The sequence below is a fragment of the Solanum pennellii genome, chromosome 11, assembly GCF_001406875.1.
Source record: "Solanum pennellii chromosome 11, SPENNV200".
NCBI lineage: Eukaryota > Viridiplantae > Streptophyta > Magnoliopsida > Solanales > Solanaceae > Solanum > Solanum pennellii.
The window spans coordinates 44,283,411-44,290,122 of NC_028647.1; the positions used below are offsets into that span (position 1 = coordinate 44,283,411).

General features: G+C 30.8%; 1 pseudogene; it reads right to left on the reverse strand.

The window, feature by feature from the left end:
- Window positions 1-1,498: 1,498 nt before the first annotated feature.
- LOC107003849 lies at window positions 1,499-6,406 on the reverse strand (annotated as a pseudogene).
- Window positions 6,407-6,712: the final 306 nt, after the last annotated feature.

Consider the following 6,712-nt stretch of genomic DNA (forward strand, 5'->3'; position numbering starts at 1 on the left):
ATAAACGCGGCTAAAATTTCAAAACTGGAGGTATGTATCATTATATAATACTTTATATTATATATATCTAATTCAATGTATCATTCTGCATTTTTGAACATGATTTGTTTTTTAAAAATTATATATTTAAAATTTTTAATGTACACAGGTTGTTCCATCATCTCAATTTATTTTCTCAGTTTATGAAAATGGAAGAAGATATATTTTTGTCTTGAGCGGAAAGTATGTTCTTGTGGTAGATTTCAACTAGATGAGATACCTTGTTCACATGCAATCGCTGTATTGAAAAAAAACAATGTCACAGATATTAATTCGTATTGCTCTGATTATTACAAGCCTGATGCATTGGCAAAAACATATGAAATTCCAATGGTACCAATGCCAGATAAGGAAGATTGGTCAGATCCTAATAATGTTGTAGCTGAAACTGTGTATCCACCTAGATACAGAAAATCATCTGGACGACCAAGAAAAAGAAGAAAAAAGAATGCAGATGAAAAGATTTCGGTGAACACAAACTATTGTGAACAATGTGGACAAGAAGGACACAACAGAAGAACTTGTACTTTGTACCCAAAAGAGAAGTGAATTAGTCGTAATGTTTCTAAGATATGAAGAATAATTTATAACGTAAACATTTTAATGATTTTCAGTTTTCATTACAGTTGCAATTTGAACACTTTTGGTTTAGATAAATAAACTTAATAACCTGTGTTAATTAAATTTGAAGTCGCACTTTTGATTATAAATACTTTGTTATTATTGGTGTTGATAAATATATTTGTGTCAATATTTCTTTTTCATATAAAATTTTATAAATCTTATGTTACACTAAGATATATAAATTTAAGAATTATTAGGTAACATATTGTACATGATACATATGGTTTAGCCAATGTATCATGTACTTTTAGTGTGTGTTTGGTACATATGTATCATTTGCTTTGCCCAATGTATCATCTCCATTAGATAAAAAATAAAAAATATTATTGAGGTTGGTGTGTACTTTACAATGACTATAAATCATGTATCATGTGATTTTATATAATTTAACTTGTGTAATGCTTTTTTTGATATGTTTTTCTTGAAATATACAGTAAATAACTTTACTTTTAAAAAATAATAGCAATTCATATAACTATGCTATTCATTATAACTAAATATCATGTAAAATTTAAGGATTATAAGGTAACATATTGTACATGATACATATGGTTTAGCCAATGTATCAGGTACTTTTAGTGTGTGTTTGGTACATATGTATCATTTGGTTTGCCCAATGTATCATCTCCATTAAATAAAAAATTAAAAAATCTTTATTTCTATGTTTAATTATAAATACTTTGACTATACTTTATTAAAGGAATTAAACCTGTGTGACGCTATAATATGTCTGATATTTATATTTTCAAGATAAAAATATTTGTTACGTAATGTTAAAAAAAATATTCATGGAAATTGACAAACACAAAAAAGTAACAATAAAAAAGATCAAAATACTTGTTCAATAACGTATCAAAACAAGAAATATAACATTAAAACATTGTTTTATCATAAAATGCTACACTATGTGAACTAAATCTTCTTCTGGTGGTGGTGTGACTACGCCCCTAGATTTTGGTGGATCATCATTGTCACTAACATATCTGCACTTAGCCTTCTCGCTTCCATAACTCCACAGCAGTGCTCCATATCTTTGACGTAGGTAATCAGGACTAAAATCAGCATATGATATATTGATTTGGTCACTCATATACTCGGCAAATGCAGTAACATATAACACACAGTCTCTACAAAAAAATACAGAATAAATTAAAAACTTAATGATACATTAAAAAGGACAAACGAAAAATTCTTGATACTTACAGGCTATCGCAGTCCTGTTTAGCGATGTCTTGTGCAAATTCAATCATGAAAGGAACTTGAGGCTCTAGAAGTGAACCAGTAATGTTGCCTTTGTATGCATGGCAATCAACAAATTTTGTGCGTTCAGTTTCTTCAAAGAATCCATTGTCCAGTAGGTAAGAAGGAAGTATTTTAGACAACATTTTTATCTCATATGGAATTGCTTTTTTCCTTGTGCTAATTGATGAGTCAAAAACTCTTATCACCCTGTTTTTCAACTCAACAACTGCCAGCACCCAATGGAATTCTTGATCACAGTTAATTGGGATGTAGACCTCATCTACAAGATGCCATGGTAAAGCAACTGGTATTCCAAAACCTTTGATGATGTTAATTATAGACCTCTCATATACAGATACAACTGAAGCGCGATCAACATGTTCTTGTGTACTAAGACTATCATCATCATCGTCCATGTAATATCTATCATAACAATTTTTTACATGTGACATGAACAAGCAGTGGGTTGTTGGGTATCTGTATTGATCCATGCTGCAAAGTTTTGATTTTTTACGAAGGTAGTAAAAAATCACATCGATGTGCTATAAACAAAATGAAAACATAGTAAGAAATGATATACATCTAAACAATATAAAAAATATAATTATTAAAAAATAGTATGATACTTTTGCTAATTAAATAGTATGATACTTCTACAGAATGTATCATATCTAATTAAATAGTATGATACTTCTACAAAATGTATCATGTTATTATAATATAATTATGACTGATACATATTTGATAATTAGTTTAAGATTTTTTACCTCATCAGACCAACATTTGTTTGGCTGTGACATGGCATAAAACCAATTCTTGTTCATTGGAAAAGCAACAACAAAGTTCATCATCGTAAATCCAAAAGAAGAAGATTTTGATCTGTATTTATCGTCCGATGGATTCCTGCATATATGATACATAAGTTTGAATATATATACATGACACATAACACTCACTTAATTACAATTTTTATATAACAAAGTATCATGAATTAGTATAAAAAATGATTACGCCTAACACTTGCAAAAATAATGTATAAAACTTACTTATTGTTATGATTTTTTAGAAGCCCCCTTGACAACCAATTCATCTAATCCTCAATTTGTTTCGGCGAAACTTGATCTGTAATGTCACATCCTTCGAACGGGAAATGGAGTCGAGCCATATCCTTCACTTTCTCTTTTTCCTTCTCGCTTGACCCAAAAGAAGTATAATATGGAGATTGAATTCTTCTCGAAGGCATTCTATTTCTATGCGCAGGAGTGACTGAATCGGTTCTAACACCAATCTCAGTTATTGGAATATCAGTGGGTAATTGACTGTCGGTCAACAAGTACTGACTGCTAGTTATATTTTGTGGATTGTAAGAATATAATGGTCTAGCATTAGTAGGATATTTACCCAAATCTTTGATAAGCGCATCTAGTGATGCTTGAGTTGATGGCGATATTGTTGTTGAAGTGGAAGATTCCTGTATAATATGATGTAATGATTTTTAAAATAAATTTGTGTGTAATGAAATTGTGTGTCATAAATCAAAATTGAAAAATCTACCGATGTATCCATTGTTGTTTTTTCGGGCAAAACATGAGGGATGTTGTGTTGAACATTGTCATCAACATCTTCCTCCATGATATGTTCATTTAAATCTTGGTGCGACTGATGTGTGTCACCATCCTGAATATGCAGTTTTGAAATAAAAATTGTTAATATAATTTATGTTGATACGTAACAGTGATTATAATCACATGATACATAGTCTTGAGTAAATGTGCATGATACATGACAGCAATTAAAATGAAAAAGAAAGTGTCCATGATATGTTCATTTAAATCTTGGTGCGACTGATGTGCGTCACCATCCTGAATATGCAGTTTTGAAATAAAAATTGTTAATATAATTTGTGGTGATACGTAACAGTGATTATGCTCACATGATACATAGCATTGACTATATGTGCATGATACACGACATACATTAAAATGGAAAAATAAAGTGTCCAATGTATCATAAACATTACCTTTGGAGTATCACTGACTAGTTGTTCACCCTCATTTACAGAAACACCAACACCATTCTCAGAGACATCCCCTGCATTGTCGACGATTTGATGTTCACCATTTTTACCAGAAAAACCAACACCATCCTCAGCTACACCATCCATATCAGAAAGATCAATTGGTATTTGCTGAGATGTTTGTTTGTCACACTGAAATGTGCTTATATTAACCTGAAAATTGATGTTTTCCTTGCCTATAGATTGCATCAACTGGGAGTGATTTTCTTTTATCAATATAATCAGTTCCTCAAATTTCCTGTCAACCTACAAATTGTAGATACATTTAGGATAAAAAATTTTATTTAAAAATATCAAAATAATTTACTTACGTAAGTTTTCAAATGTCCTTTCAACTCTTCAATATATGGAATTATATTGTTGACATTCTGAAAATCTGCAGACCCATGAACATCAGCAGCCGGGTTGGAGACACGTCTGGAACAGAACCATGTACATCAGCAGCCGATTTCGGATACACGTCTGGAACAGAACCATGTACATCATCAGCATTCGAATTTGGAGGCAGATTTGACATAGAAACATGTACATCATCATCCGGTGTCGGAGACACATTTGATTGATCAGGCTGGTTCTGTTCTGACACTTTCTTTTTTTGTATAATTACATTTTTTCTTCTTTTTGGCGGTGGTGAAGGAGATGTATCAGACACTCTAGAATATGTCCTCAATAACTGTTCGGGAGGTTTTGTGGAGAAATTATCAAAATCATCTTCCTCATTTGGTTGTACTAATGGTAATGATGAAGAATGAGCATGTTCAACTTGAGCAAGGTCAAAAGTTTCAATTTCCTCTACTGTTTGGATAATGTTTGAACATGCATTTGGAGTGTATCACAACACATAAGATAATTTAATTGTTAATACAATAATATTTCACAATGTATTACTAGACATAAATAACGATATTCCATAGACAAACATAAAATTTTACCTCTTGGAAAATGGTAGACATAAGCATTTCAAACTTTGCCTTATCAGACACAACTCTCCAATTGCACATTCTTGGGATGACATTTCGTTCTTTCACAACCATTTCAGAATTTAAATTGGATGCACATTCGTATATCCCAACGTTAAGTGCATATGGCATCCCATATAATCGATACAACTTTTTACTAACATCAAAATCTTGTCTAAGTGAACCAATTAGTTTTGAAAATGATTGCTGACCCCAAGGATAATGTTGATATCTACCATCTTCAACCATTAGAAAGTCCACAATAGATATAGTTGTATTATCAAGAGTAGCTAATACAAATGTATGAATAAAGAACAATATAGACATTTGGAGTGCATCCTGATCGTTCTCCCAATTACCCATCTTAAACCGTTGAACTAATTGATGCTTGGTAACACTATTGACTGCACTAGGAAAATACTTTTGGAAAAGCATACAATTAGTTGGTTCTGGGTATTTGAAATCATTGGTATTTCCTCTGACCTTAAGTCTAGTTAATAATGCAAATTCATCTATACCAAATTTTAGGACACACCCGTTTGAATGTCTAATATGCAACACATTACGGTTGCTTTGTTCCAACTCTAAAAACAACAAGCACTTAGTGATTTGGCCGTGAAAATTATATTTAGAAATGTCTAAAAGGGTCCAAAAATTGTATCCTTAAACATTTGGATAACATTCTCCCCTATGTATTTTTCAAAGTCCTTTAGGAAATTGTTGTTAAAATTGACAGCAAACCTTATGGGATGTGTTGGTATCTTTTTTATCTTGTACTTCAGTGGCTGCAATTTGGAAAAAAAAACAAATTATAACGACATTGAAATATAAATACTAAATAAAACAACTAATACTAAATAAACAACTAATACCTTACTGATACATGATATCAGTTTTCAGACATTCATACTACATGAAAAAAATGTGATACATATCTAATACATGTATCAGTGCATCGACTAAACACTATACACACTAATTCTATATGTATCATCAAGCACAGTTGATGGCGAAGTTATTAAACTTATTGAATGATACATTATAACAATTTTCAAAACCTCATGATACATAGAAAATATTATGATACACAACAAATTCATGTATCAATGCATCGTCTATAACACTATACACACTGATTCAAAATATATCAGCAAGCATACTTGATGGCGCAGTTATTGAAATTAATCACTGATACATGATAAAAAATTTCAAAAACCCTTGATGCATAGGAAATCATATGATACACATCTAATTCATGTATCAAAGCATAGACTAAACATTATAATCCACTTAGTACTTATATATTAAACCTATTGTCTGATACATGATAATAATTTTCATAATTTTTTGATACATATTGGATTCCTTAAAATTTTTACTAATTTCAACAACAATTTTAAAATAAGCATAAAAAATACAAACCCGAAACAATGTAGGCCTGACAACAATGGTTGTTGCTTCTTTTTTCTTTTTTGTTGTATTTTAACAACCTTTGATTTTGATGTTTCGCCAGAATATTTGTTTGAATCCTTCTGAAGATTCATAGGATCATGCAAAGACTTTTTTCTATTTTCTTTCCAATTTTCATCGTCGGAATCATATATCCTTCTATTAATTAACGGATTCATTAATATGATGTAATAGAACAATTAACCAAAACAAAAAAAGGAAGAAAAGAAGAACTGATGATGGAGTAATAAGAAAAGAAAGAAACCAATAACAGATGCTGGCTTAAGAAGAACAAAGACGATGATGGAGTAAGAAGAACTGA